Source organism: Gallus gallus, chromosome 9 (assembly GCF_016699485.2).
Source record: "Gallus gallus isolate bGalGal1 chromosome 9, bGalGal1.mat.broiler.GRCg7b, whole genome shotgun sequence".
In the NCBI taxonomy this organism is placed as follows: domain Eukaryota; kingdom Metazoa; phylum Chordata; class Aves; order Galliformes; family Phasianidae; genus Gallus; species Gallus gallus.
The window spans coordinates 11,651,549-11,666,212 of NC_052540.1; the positions used below are offsets into that span (position 1 = coordinate 11,651,549).

General features: G+C 38.9%; 1 non-coding gene across 1 annotated transcript in view; it reads left to right on the plus strand.

The window, feature by feature from the left end:
* LOC107054107 overlaps window positions 1–14,664 on the plus strand; it is a 186,825-nt gene that overhangs the window by 38,636 nt on the left and 133,525 nt on the right. The window contains exons 2-4 of the transcript XR_006930838.1: window positions 1,231–1,246; window positions 1,332–4,982; window positions 6,466–11,363. This is a non-coding gene — a transcript (uncharacterized LOC107054107). The remainder of the gene's footprint in view (window positions 1–1,230; window positions 1,247–1,331; window positions 4,983–6,465; window positions 11,364–14,664) is intronic.

A 14,664-nucleotide genomic window follows, 5' to 3' on the forward strand; every position in this document is an offset into this window, starting at 1 on the left:
AGTTATTTCACAAGCTGAGAATTTGTCTAGCCTGTGATGTTTAGTCAATATGATCCACTCAAGTGTGGAGCTGTCAGAAAGGACACCAGCGGATGGTGCTTAATCTGCTCAGTTCTGAAGGGAACATGGACTCTTAGGATGCAGTTAAATTTTTGATCTATCTCGGTTTCAGTTAAGTAGCCAATTTATGGATTTAAGAGCATTAAGGGAGTCACAATGGTTAGTCAGATATCCATGTAGTATTTATTTTTGCTGTATGGGAAATGATTTTTTTTTTTCAGTTTAGTTCACTCAACGGTCTCATACAGAGCTGGGTAAATATGTCAAAACTACATTGGCAAGTCTTGGTTCAGATAAACCCTGCATATCCACATCAGCAGTCATGAGGCTTTTCTATTTGCTTACTTTCAAGAGGCATTCACACATCCAGTTCCTGTGTAGTCCCCTGTATGTAAATCCAGAATGACTGTGGCTTTCAACTGGATGTTGTAGATACAAGGCCACATTCTGCCTTGGCATCTCTGCTGATGTGCTCCCTCCCACTTTCCCAGGCGATTTCAAACAATATATCCTCATGGGGAAGCATGGAGAGTTCCATGGTCACGGTGATGACCAGGCTTTGAGCTGAATCTCTGGCACTGTCTTCTCTTGGCACGCTGTTTAAAAATTCTCACTTCTACAATACTGTAATTTCTCATGAAAGTATTGAAAATTTAACTCAGTGATTTTTTTTCTTTCATTTTGATTCATGAACATTATTACAAGACTTTGAAAGAAGATTTGGAATGGCCAGGAAAAGTTCTCATTTCTGGTCGTATAAGATTTTGGTTTTCTTACATGATGTCTTTAAAAAGTGTGTTCTTAATCTGTGCTTTTTTTTTTTTTCCAGGGAGAAAACTGTAGAATGCTTACAGTAATTTATTTTCTCTTCTCATTTTGTTAATGATATCTTTTTGAAGGCTAGGCGGTAATTACTGCCCACAGAGGTACACACTGAAATAAATTAATGACCAATGACCAATAACCATTATAGATGTAATTATCCATCATGAAATATAAGCAAAAATAGACACTAGGAACAGTGTTGGAAGATTAAAACAAATGGCATTGAAAAGTGGTGTTAAACAATGCTAACATTATTTTAGTAGTTGATCAGAAAAACATAGCGAGTTCTCATCTAATCATATATTATGGAATTTTAGTAATTTTTCATTTAATTTTTTTCAACAGGCTGATAAATGAACAGGTAAACAAACTATACAAGCTATGATTACTTTCGAGGAAATCTACTTTAGGTATGTTACAGTTGGTTATCTGTTTTTATTTTACAGGTGAATTTGTAAGGATGTGATTATGAAAAGCTCATATCAAAACTTTTTCTGGCCACTTTTAGATGTAAGACAAAATACTACAGGTCAGATAAAATAACCCCATCCATATCTGTACAGTTTTGTACTGATATTATATACATAGCCAACGGGCTTTATGGTGGTGTGTCTCCAGCAGTCTAATGTTTTTTGTATGAAACATGCATGATCTTTTACATTTCCTATTTAATAGAGTAAGACCTTACCTTTTGTTTGGGGAAAAAATATTTTTAAAAATAAGAAAAAAAAATTGTGGTAATTTTTTAAAATCTCAACTGAGAGCCTGTTTTTAAACTTTTTTTCCTCAAACATCATTGTTTCATGGAAGTATTCCTGAAACCTAATAAGGTCATTTTTCCCCAACAGCAGTTAGACATCTTAAACATCTTAAATATTTGACCCTTTGGCCTTACAAAGCACGTTTTCACTTTGGCAAACTGTAATATGCAATATAGCTTGGGTTAACATCTATCCTGTCCTTACCCTTCTCAGAACATATTGATTAAAGGAAATATGGCTTCTGAAAATAAGATCACCTGGAGGATTTTGCAGCTCTTCACACTATACAGCAATGGGCAGTGTAAAAGCAGCACTTTCTTTAAATCTTTAATACTTTCCTTTAAAAAACAAAAACAAAAAACACGGCATTTGGAGGTACATGTAAAGGAAGAGATGACTGCCATGACCTGAGACCTGAATGTTGCTTAGATTTGTACAAATTGATGGATTTAATTCTACTTGGACTCTTGTTAAGATATAGTAACACACAGTGGGTTAGATTTTGATTTTTTTTTTTTTCCTTCCAAGTTAACACCAGTGTAAATAGGAAACATGCACTGCAAGTGAACAAAATTGGAGGGGGTGGGGGGGGTGTTTCTATAGAATCCAAATGTGGATATAAGCAGCCACAGATCCATTATCTGAAGTGGTTATGTCATCTTACACCAGCAGAAAACTGAGCCCACTATATTTGATTCCTAAATCTCACCTTATATCAGATGTTTAAAGGTTCAGATGGATAAGATATGTCTCTGTACAGTGTGCTTTAAATTAAAAGCTAGTGAAAAACACATCTCTTGATTTCTGGATGACAGTCTTGGAAAATGTTTCAACTGGTAGCTGCCCTTGTCCTGTTTTACTCCACCCTCATCAAGGAAACCAGTATCCAGCAATGTAGGAGCTGATATTCTCAACAAAAACAATAACCTCTCTTCTGTTCATCTTCCTTGCTCTGTTTTGGTTACTGAGAGGTGGCCTTGAAAGGGCAGCATGTTTAAGGCAGAAATATTTCTTGAGGCTATGGGGAGGATGTTCTCTTGTTTGAAGGAAACCAAGGCTTCCAACTGATTTTAATTTTATTTTTAATGTTCATGGGAACCAGTCTTACATGCCTGGCTGAATTCAGACTTTGGATTTTTGGCAGGTTTTTATTTGAGCCCAGCTTGGCTGTTTTTCAAAATGTCCAGATTGCTCACATTAAATCTGAATAAGCACTACCCACTAGTTTAATCAGAGTCATCTGGTACACCTCTAATTAGTGTTAGTTAAAGTTGAAGTTCATGATAACAAAATGTGTTAAAACATAACACACAAAACTTAGTAAAATCCTGAACAGAAATAGGTAGGAGGCAAAATCTTGTGAAATTATACCCCCCAAAAATTAGAATATACAAGTTATGATGACAATAACACAATGGTGAAGAAAAAAAGTAAGACCAAGTTTCTGACAAATGTCATGAAAGCTAGTCTTTATCTGTTTTATCCATTAAAGCATGCGCACATATTGTATATAGGTGTGGATTTGAATCGCGAATGAGCTTTAATTGCTGGTCCTCATGACCTAACAACTGGTTGTAGTTGTACACTGTGCATGAATTGTAAAAACTTGTACACATCTGTGTGTATTTCAGAAAATTATCAAATAAACAGGTGATGTTTTTGTTGCATCTTCATATGAAGTATTTTCTTGTCTTAACATGTTTGTGATAAATTATAGGCAAACACAGTATTATCATCTTTCTTTGAAATCAATGTAGGTTTGCCTGAGTCAGGAACAGTTAGTGCCTTACTGTGAATTGTGAAACAATAAAGATTGACAGTTGTTAAAATTGCAGAGTTATTGGCTGCAAGAGATCAAAAACCTGTAAAGATCGAAACTGTGTGTGTTACAATAGGTGCCTATAAGGTGCTTGTTTACCTTTAATTCTTCCCTGAATTATTGCCTTAGAAGAGAATGCTTTATTATGTTGCAGCATAGGCCAATTAAAATGGCAAATCCCACAATTGGATCTCTATATTAACATATTCCTCAAATTAAGACTTGGGGTTTTGATTTTTCAGGTGTCATTTCTAAATCCTTGCAAAGTGGTGAAACACACTTGTACGTGTTACAAAGAAGCTATGCTTTTTACATATATTATGTAATAGTAGCGCAACAAAGCATTTAAATGTTTACTTGGATTTGCTTCTTACCTGAAATTTCTTTTTTTCTCAGGTCTGTTTCAATTCATATTCTGGACATAGAAATGATATTTCTTTCTATTTTTTTTTCTGGACACATTTCAGCTTCACTACTCAAGGACTGAATGGATCATGATTACAGAGTTTTTTTAAGGGCATCTGTTCTCAGCCACAGCTGAGGATGGGGCCCATGGAGCTGACTGGAAGGATCCACCTAGAATTTGTTGAATTAAGTCCTTGCACCTGGATATAATTGTCATGCTGCTGTGCTGGGGTTTTCTTAAGCTACTGGTAAAACAAATTAGCTCAATTTAAACTGGCATCCAGTAGGGAAGCAACAACTCACCTCATATAATATTTTTCAAATAATTATTTTTCTATTGCCAGTTTTGCTTCATGAATGTTTTCCAAAAGGCAGGGTGAATTGTTGGGAAATTTTTTTTTAAGTTAAGCACAAGACACAACAAAAAACATTCTATTCTGCATATCTGCTGAGTTGCAACTAATATTAGAGTACTGTGCACTTAATAATTGTATGTGACTGTCTTAAATATAAAAGCCACAAACATAAATGAAGGTAACTATAGATACAACAGGCCACAAATACAATATAACAACCCTCCCCCACCCTTTCCCAAACAATTTTCAGTGCATATACTTCATACTCCTTTTGCCAGATTTAGCACTGTAATGATATAACTGCTTTTACATTTGGGAAAAATTCATGGAAGTTTTTTTGGTTGAACAGTAGACAAAGGTATTCATTTATGTCTGACACGGGAATTCGTATAAATACCATGGGATCTCATTTCCTTTTATAGTTTAGAGCCTTTAAACTTGACAACAAAATTCATAAGTTTCCTGGAAGGTCCACAAAGGCTCCTTGCCTCGGCTGCACTCGCAGTGGCAGTACTTTGCTTGAATCCCTGGAATGTGTGCATCTGTGTTAGCTTCAGCTTCCCTTAATATCCTCCAAATGTAGACTCCAGTGGAAAAGGATGAAAAATCATTTATTCAGCTGAGTGCTTCAGAGTGACTTCTGAAATGGAAGATGCAGCACTCTCTATCAGCTTTCTACATAGCACTGTTGTATTTTATTCTATGATTCCATTTGGATGGAGCCCTGGGCAATCTGATCTGGTACCAGATCTGAAGGTTGGTGGCCTTGTCTGTGGTGGGGGATTGGAACTTGATGATCCTTAGGGTCCTTACCAACCCAAGCCATTCTGTGATGTTATTAGGAAGTGATGCGCTAATCTGGAGAGGAGAGGGAACGTGTTCACTAACTGTGGGTGGGAGCTGCTGATATGTCTCTCAAACTATCCTGGTGGAGCTACTTCAGCTGCTGTCCTTGTGAGCGGGTTATGTCACTTGATTTGCCTTCTAAGATGCAGCACAACTGGTTAAAAAATAACCATTGAATTATATATCAGACTGTAGCTACTTATTATATTTTAAACAAGTTTCAAAATATTTTGTGAGATCAAGAATATATTTTATTTTAATAAGTGGACTACTGATCACCTTACAGATTCTGGCAGAAATATGGATGTTCATATTATCATAAACCATTTTCTAAGCCATGCTCTATTTAATTTGGGTAGGCTGAAATGCCACGGGAATGCGAATTAGGAGAGCAGTGCTTTTTGAAGGGTGGCAAAATACCCAGAGATCAAAAGTTAAATGTGAAGTTGCTGTCAGTCCTTCAGCTGTGCAGTGAATTTCAAATTTTGGAAAGTATGTGTGCAGTAGCTCCAGTAACTAGCTGAATTGCAACGGATGTGGCACTGGGACCCGTAGGGAAGTGCTGGATGCATGGGACAGTGTGGGCTGGTGCATGAAATAACCCTGCCCGAATCATCATCATCTGCTTTCTGTGGAGGAGGCCACCAGAGCTGCCGAGCCCTGACTCGCTCTGCACACCCAGCGAGAAGTTCTGCTTTCAACTGTGCATCTGAACTGCCCTGAATCAATGTGTATGGGAATGGGCAAGTTGCTTTCATACAATATTCCTTTTTATAAGCTCATTTTTCTTGAGCTTCAGGGGAAATAAAAAATGTCAGTTTTCCCTCCAAGTTGTGTAAGCGCCGTGGCAGGCTGAGAGGCTGCCTCACCCCTCCCTGTGCTCCCTCTCCTGTCTGGGGTTCCAAGGAGGAGAAGGCAAAGCAAACTGAGCTCAAGGTCCTTCTTATCCTTATGTGACAATAATCCTAGGCCTGCACTTAGAGAGAAGCTTCCAGTGGGAAATTAAGCTAAACTGAAAAGCATAACAAAACCCAAATCATCTAGACTGCAAAAATTCCTCCAGTGTTTCGTTCTTTAATGCTTATTAATAGAGACAATGCTAAACCCAAAAGGAAGCCAGCAATATCCTGTTCTTTTTTTTTTTTTTTTGATATAACATGGATTTTTGTTTAGTAAACTCCATGTCAGATCTTCTAATTTAATTACTGAACTCACAATGTGGATAAACGCACAGACATGACTAATAGTATTCTCTTATAATTTCATTACAGGGTAATAGATGTGCGGTTTATAAAACAGATTTTTTTTCCTCTGCTACAGAGTGTTTATAATATAAATGAACTCTCACATCCTGCTTTCTTTCTCTCCTTACTCTCTTTTCATTTCTTTTTAGATTTGATTCATAGAAAAATGCAAGTGATGCGTGCCACTGATTTGGGTCATCTGCACGCAATTCAAAAGGAAAAGGTGATTTTTTTCATTGCCTGCCAAGTAAGTGGGAGAGGTGTAGGAAAAAGTGGATTTATGCATAAAATGCAAAACTCCAGATGAAAGAACGGACCTCTTTTATCATCGTAGAAAGAATCCATCTGCAATAATTACCAGTCAGGCTATCTGCACCCTATGTTACTTCGTGACATCTGAGAACTGCTGCGCTCCTTGAACCAATAGCCGTTATATAGCAACCAGCATCACTCCTGAATGAAAAAATTGGCCCAACCACTGGTGAATGGCACTCAGTAGGTTTCCCATTGAACTGTGCTGCGAAACAATGATGCACATTGGTAAATCACTGTGTGTGCCTTTCAGTTCTTATGCATATCCCGTACTGGACAGCTTCCATTCACTCCGGCACCCACTGCAAACAAATGTAACTATGCATCAAAGATGAAAGTGAAAATGCGTATGTTAAATCCCAAATGGAAGCACAAGGGTGTAATATATACATAGTTGCTTAGCAACAAACATGTTTTGGCCACAGGAACTGTGACATCAGTCAGAGAAGCGGGAGGGAAGCTGCTCTGCCCTTCTTCTCTGCTTCCCTTCATAAAGGTCTTTCCTTATTTCTTTTAAAGCAGAAGATAGAGGGCTATTGTGGATGTTTGTTTGCACTATTAACGCATCATTTGGACTTTTCTTTGGGGAGGGAAACCTCCTTTTGCTCTGAGGATCTGTCGCAATGGAGCGCGCCCTCCCTCAGCCAGGTGTTCTGGTCCCGGCTTTGTGGCTCTCTGTGGGCTCCATTTTAGCTGAAATGCTCACTTAGGAGAAATGAAGCGCTAAGGCCGAAAATACAAAATGTAGGAATTCAACAACTATTTTTTGGTGTCACTCACTCTGTGTCACGCCTTTCTCTTCAGCTGCTAGAAGCTCTCTACTGATATTTCACATTTTTTTAGCTCTATATTTTTTTTCATAACAGAAACAGCATTTATTTCAGTAAATCACACAGTACCTATGACCAGCTGATAGACATTCATCAACTGCACTGATTTTACAGATGGTCAGAATCTCTCTTCCCTCCTTTACTACTTTCTCCTCTTCCCTGCATGCTATGGGAGCCTCTGCAATGGGAGGCAGAAGAGAGGACTGGTCAGTGTTGGCCCAAGGTACACACTGCCCAGTGCCACCTGCTGCCACTGACATCAACCAAAGTTCTCTACATAGCCAATGTGCCTCATGCTTTCAGAAGTCTGCTTTCTTCACTGGACCACAGCATCTTCCACATGTAGAAATATTGCACATTCAGGTTCAAATCGATCTGCCAGCCTGGATTGCTGTAGACATATCCCCGAATACATTACTTTAGAGTGTTTCCTTTTAATTTAAGGTAATGAATGTACTTTGGCGGATCCCCAGTGGGGGGAAAAGAACATTTCTGGCATGCACTTCTCTTTGCAAAGAAGGCTTTCTTGACAGTGTGAGAGACATGTAGGAATGCAAGATGTATTGAAGAACTCAAATGAAATTAAAATTGTGGATGAAAGCAGGGTTAAAGAAGCATTAGGGTTAAAATAAGGCCTTGATTTTCACTCATGGAGCTATTATGTAGATAGTGTTTTACTTGCTTTCATTTTCTGTGAATTCACACAGACTCTTTTTTATATGATAGCACAAATCAAATTGACAAGGTTTAACTGATAACCTCTTGCACTTACCATCAGATTAATTTTGGGAAAGAAAATGGGTCATTCTGAAAATAGTGAAGAATCTGATATAAGGTATGGTGGTGTCTCTGAGGTCAATAGAGAAGTGTGCATCAAAACACAAGGTAAGACAAAAAGGTTATATGATGAAAGGATGGAAAACTGGAAAAAAGTATAATATTGATTCTATCTGAAATGAAGAACCAAGCAAATGACCCAGGATCTGGATGGGGTGGTGTTCTGAATAAGGCATCATTGTGGATTGCGGATTCTTGTCTACGTTTCCTCTCTGTGACTTAAATCAGTTATCCCAGAATTTTTTTGCAGCCTGAATGGAGTACTGTGTAGCCTGACCCTACGGAAACCAAATTAACATCTGGATTTGAAGTACATGGCTGACTCTTCAGAAATACAATACATGAAACTGGGATCCCATATCTGAGAGTGGTTGGCAGCTTGAGCGACGAACTGAGATTTGTTGGCTGGGGATCAACCCAAGAAATTCCACCAATATGCTACTGTGCTGTTTCCCCTGTAAACTCTTCTTTTTTTTTAATTTGTGAAACAAATGACTATATCAGCTGAAAGGATAATTAAACTAACAACCAAAATAAATGCTTTAAGGGCCTGTCAGATTGCCAGTATTTTAAATGTGAATTATCAAAAATTTTAATGGTAATTGCTCTCACTGAGTGAAGCAGGATTTTACAATTCACATTAGTTACTGAACTATTTCCAAATGTACACAGTTTATCTCTGTGATCCTATTCTTTCAACATAGGTTCAACCATTTGTCAAGCATTGGCTTTCTGAGCAGTGTAAGTTACAATTTTAGTAATGAAATCATTGTCTTCTCCTACCATGTAGATGGACAGGTAGTTTCTTTTTGGGAGGGTAGACATAGCTTAATGTTAAGCAAAGATTATGCATGTACTCATGCTTTCAGCAGTTGTGAAGCTCCAAACAAATACAAAATCTTTTAAAATACCTCGAAGGTTACTGTTAAATTTGGCTCCTATTTTATTCTGCCATGGGGTACTCTGAAAGGTGGAATAGAAACAGGAGGAATACAGTGCTGGAAATCACATGAAGATTCAAGTCACATCATCCCTGACAAAATTCACATAATGAGGAGCAAAGTTGGAGCTAGAACTCAAGCTGATGCTTTAATTTTTTTGGTTGTTGTTGTTTGCCTTTGACCACATCACCAGCTTCCCTTAGTTCATTCCCTTTTCTCTTTGATAGATAGTTCTGTTCATGGCTGCAGTCACTGCCTTGAACGAGGACTCTTTTCAAGATTCATCATCTTTTCTGTGTTCTTGATTTCAAACACTGACCCTTTTGCTTGTAGAGAAAAGCTGTGTTTTTGATGGAAAAGAAGTCAGCACCTATTTGCAAAATTAAAGGTGGAAAAGAGCAATGCAAATTCTAAGCTGTGCACAATGATCTCTAGTTATCTGTTAACCATCTTTTAGACTGAGTGTCACTTCTGCCCCACTTCATTATATTTGTTTTTGTGTCTGAAACAGCCTCTATCACAAAAGTCAATAGTCATAGTCTTGACAAAACCTAACAGAAAATGGATGCTTTCTTGGCTGGAAAACCATTCATGGAAACAGTTCAAATAGAAATCTGCACCAGGCAGGGAGACTGGAGTCTCACTGCTTAATGTTGGTAGTGTCCTGCATGAGAAAAACAACAATGCTAGCTACATCCAGGGAAAGCTACAGGTGGAACTGGAAATCAGACAGGAGAAGTGACTGTAATATGTAATTCAACAGGTGGAGAAAGAAGTAGGTACTTACTATATATACAGGAGAAATCTGCTGCAGAATTGCTGGAGCAAAAGCAACATATTTAGTTCTAAAAAAAAAAAAAGGGTGGAGAAGTTTATAGACTCAACCTTTACTCCAATGAAAGGATGTTGTGAAAAAGACAAATGTATTACTGAGATTTTAATTTTTTTTTAAATTTTATTTTAAAATAAAGATATCCTAGAAGGCAGCTATAGGTTTTTTTTGTAACTTGCTTAGCATGATCAAACATATGGGATTACTTTCCAGAAAGGATGTGGAGCAATGGAGTAGATTGAACTAAGCAGTCAGAATGGCTGACAAGGAAACCGGAAGAACCAGGGCTGTTTAGGGCATACAAAGAGGGAACATAATGGTTTTCAAATATGTACGAATTTACCACAGAGAAGAAAGTAATGAATTGTTTAACACTTTTTCTCTGCATTGTGCGAAAATATAGACTTGAAGAACTCTAAAAGAAATCTAGGCTAGCTGTTACAAAAAGTCACGATTAAGGAACAGATCAGATTGCACAGTGAAAAAGGTGTGTGTTTTCACTGGTGAAAGACTATAAAAACAAGTTAAATAAACATCTGTCAAAAATAGCATAGCTATAGTTGATTTTTGACCTCCTAAAATCTTTTTCAGCTCTGCTTTCTGTTATTTTCTCCAAGTGGATTCTGCTGCTTGGATGTTTGTTGGTAAAGCCAGCAATCAAAATAATAATGTAGAAGCAGAGCCCTGTAAACACAGAGGCTCTGGTATGGTTTCTAGTCATGTCATTTACCCTCTAGTGGAAAGTGCCAAGATATGTGCTTTGGAAGACTCGTAGGGCACATAGCTGCATGTCAGCCTATTTCAATTAGTGTGTTGAAATGGCGGATTACACATCTCTATAAAAATTAAATTGGTCTCATCTCTGAAATTACAACAAGCCTGAGGATCCAATCAGAAAATCAATTCTTGAGCACCTCAGTTTCAGGGAGGACTGAAAGGCGTTGTACCACTGTTTCTGTGCCCCACTGCTGATTCTGGCCCCCACTCTCACGATACCAAGCACCACAGACAAAAGAAAGCATTACAGACAGCAATCTCCAACACATGTGTTAAGGGAGCTGTAATGCCAGGGCCTGAACTGATGATTGAGCACCTGGTGAAGGGGCGGGCCAGCCCAGGAAGCACAGGTGCAAGCAATTCACCCGTGCCTCCCATGTGACCAGAAGAGGTAGGCCCAGGGCCCATCCCCACCTGAGCTCATTTAAGGGCTAGCCTCTGAGAGAGGGTGCACGTCTCCTGGATGAATGCTGCTTTCTAAGGAGTGCTTTGTAGCTATAGACGGGATCATCAGTTGGGTGAGTTAACTTTTCCTGTGTATTTATATTGGTAGTTCTACTGAATGCTTTGCTCGGTGTTGTTGCGAATCGTCGGGGACAATGTTACTGTTTCCAAGGACCATCAACACAGCTTTCTGCTCAGTGTGTTGGCTGCTGAGAGGCTGGTTAGCACAGGGAGCCTTAGTTCTATGGTTTCTGAAGGTAGTTTTACTGCATGTTCAAAACTCCTGTGTGCTTCTGTGGAGCTCTGTTGCTATTGTAGGCTGAGACTGGAAAGTTTCTCAGATGATCTGACTTTCATTTCATGCTAGTTAATTAGTGCTGCTATCCCTGAAGCTGCTGGTGATTGCTGAGGTCCCGTCCACCTGTGTGGCCTTTCCTGTGGCTCTGCATGTTCTGCTGGTGATTGTCAGGCAGGTTTTGGACGGGCCCTGAGAACTCCTTTACTATATGTAGTTGCTTGTGAGGGGGCTGTTCTCTGCTATGGTGTCCCAGCCCATATTGGTCACAAGAAATCTTTAGAGAAGAGCAAATATGGAGGTGAGGCTGGGTGAAGTTCAGGAGGACTCCTGAGGGTTAGTCCTGTGTAGGCGGATCTAGCTCTGTCTGTGAAGGCAGTGATATTGTTGTCTCCCCAACATCCTTTCTAAAAGTGGTGCTCCAGGATGTCTCACTAGCATGTGGGTGGATTCAGCATTGCATTTCTAGTGAACCAAAGTACAGAATTCTTGAGAAATAAGCTCAGGAGACACTATTTCCATAACTCTCCTCCTTGGGACCGGAGGAAGGGGAGATAGGAAGATTTATGAAATTACAGGAAGTAAAAACAAATAAATTGCTGTCTTTTCTGATACCACATGCATGAGCTCTGAAAGTACTGGTTTCTGGATGTGAGCAAATATCAGATATATTATTATCTCAGTAGATTTGTTGCCTTGGCTTTTAATTCAGTTCATGGATGAATACTGAAGAATGGGGAACAATCAGATAGGTGTCCTGGTTGGCACTTCTGAAAGGAGAGGCTTGGAGGCCCATCTATCTGGCCTGGATCAAAATATATGTTTTTAAATTTCCTACTAAAGGAAACTTCTGCATTATTTAAAGTGACATTGATAAGCGTGGAAGAAAATGAATTTTAAATAGCAGTGTTTTGAAATGAAAATGTTCTTTTCAGACAAGACTAGAATAAAATGCTTTGAAACTCTTCTGCTTTGTTTTGTTGAAGAAGTACAGTGTTGGACGCACTCTTAAAGGAGGTTTTCATTTTGAAAAAGTAACTTTGTCTACCTGAAAAGCATCTCCCAGCTCTACTCAGACCTACTGATTTGTGGTAGCGATTGTCTGAGATGCATAAATCACTTGGGTACTTATGAGTACTCTGCCCAAGAACAGATTTATCATATTTAATGTCTTAAATATTTGTTGAACAACTTGCACGAAATCCTCTGTACAATAATTTTTTCCTGATCAATTCCGTATTTATAGTGTTAATCATTTCTCTGCAGTTAATTAAGAGAATTGATGGCTCTTAAGCTTCCTTAAGCTGATCCTTTAAATAAGTATATCAAGCAAGATCTCCATTACCCAAATCAGACACCATCACAGTAGCTGTACAGAGAGCCAAAGAGACAGGAGCACAGATCTGGAGAGTATCCACAGGGACTTAACAAACAAAAAAGTAATATTTCAAGCTCATGTCTCAGTGGAATGGTGAAATAATAGCGATATAATCAAGGGAGGGTTTGTGTATACCTTACAGTTTAAAAACCTTTTGCCTCAGCCACGCTAATGCTCTGAAACAAGGATGTTGATTATATGACCAATTGTTTAGCATGTGTTCCTAAACTGGTTTATAATTACCGAATTAATCTCTCTGAGGTATTAAAAGCCTATTTGCACAATCTTTGTAAAACTAAAAAGGAAGCAGAGCACTTTACCTGTGTTGATACGGAGCCCTACAAACAGCAACTATTTGTTTTGTAGCTGTTGTGGCTCTGGGAACAAGTAAATATAAACAGCAGGAAACACAAATACAGAGGCAGTGCAATTGGAGGCTGTCAGGAAGCAGTATGGTGGCTTCAGGAGCTGAATTCTGCTTGAAATAAGCTTTGTCTCAGTATGCGTAAGAGGCTTTGGCACTGTATCAGACCTCTGGGGAAGCCACTCAGCAGGGTGGGGATTACTATAGTTTGTGCTTCCCAATTCACAGCAAACTTGCTTCCCTGTCATACTCGTGCATTAACTCTCTCTGTCCCACCTCGTCGCTTGTTGGGGGGGGGGGGGGGGGGGGGTTGTTTGCTTTCTAGCTAAGGGACTGTTATCTGCTAGTTGGGAGTTGAGAAAAGCCCTGGCACACACGGCTGAGTGAATGCAGAGCGCTTCCCATCGTGGCGAGGTATAAAGGCACAAAGATGGCTAATTCTGCGAGGCTGGGTAATTCTCCTCTGCAATGGATGCGCCGTAGTTGCTTTGACAATCCTATCTAAAATGCAAATGAATTATGCCTGAATATAATAGCTGGCAGCATTGTGTAGATTTGCTGCTGGTACAAACTTCCTCCAAATGATTTCTTTTTTCTCTCTGTGAACACATGGACTCCACTCTCTCTTTTGAGGCTTCACAAGGGTTAATTTCTCTTAGCTGTGGGAATATTTTGCATTCGGAGAAACTCCATGGTTATTCCTAACACATGACTATCAAAGAGTCAGATTAACGCAGGGGGAGGGGAAAGGCTCCTGAGTTTGCACTTCCTGTCTGTTAATAAAGATTCCAGAAGTATTTAATATCATTGTGGTTTACATAGGAAATTGTCTGAACACTCAGTAAGTAACCGAATAGATGGCTGCTATACTGAATGCTGTTTGTCCGAGATCATTTTTCTTTCAGTTATGTTAGATATCTGGAAAATGTTGTAAAAGAGGGATCTTGTCACAGTGCACAGCTGAAGGAGCAACTATAAAACACAGTTTTTAAAATTTAAATAGCTAAAACGTATTGAGAAATGTGAGGTGCACCAGTACTAAAGAAACAACAGCAATTGTTTTATATGCACTGCTAAGGCAATAAAATGTGGATTCCTTATGTAGGTCCAAATGTAGCAGCTGGATTTGGCTTTATGAACCATGAAAAATAGTTCCCATCTGGAAGTTGATGTTGAATAAAGATGCAACAGTAAGGCTGCATCTTACATGTAACATTTATACATTTCCAACTCAGTACAGCACTGATACTGGAGAGGAAAGAGAAAGGAAGGGGGGAGATGGGAATATACAAATCAGAAGCCTCTGGTCAACATCTTAATGTGTATTCTTTAATTTAG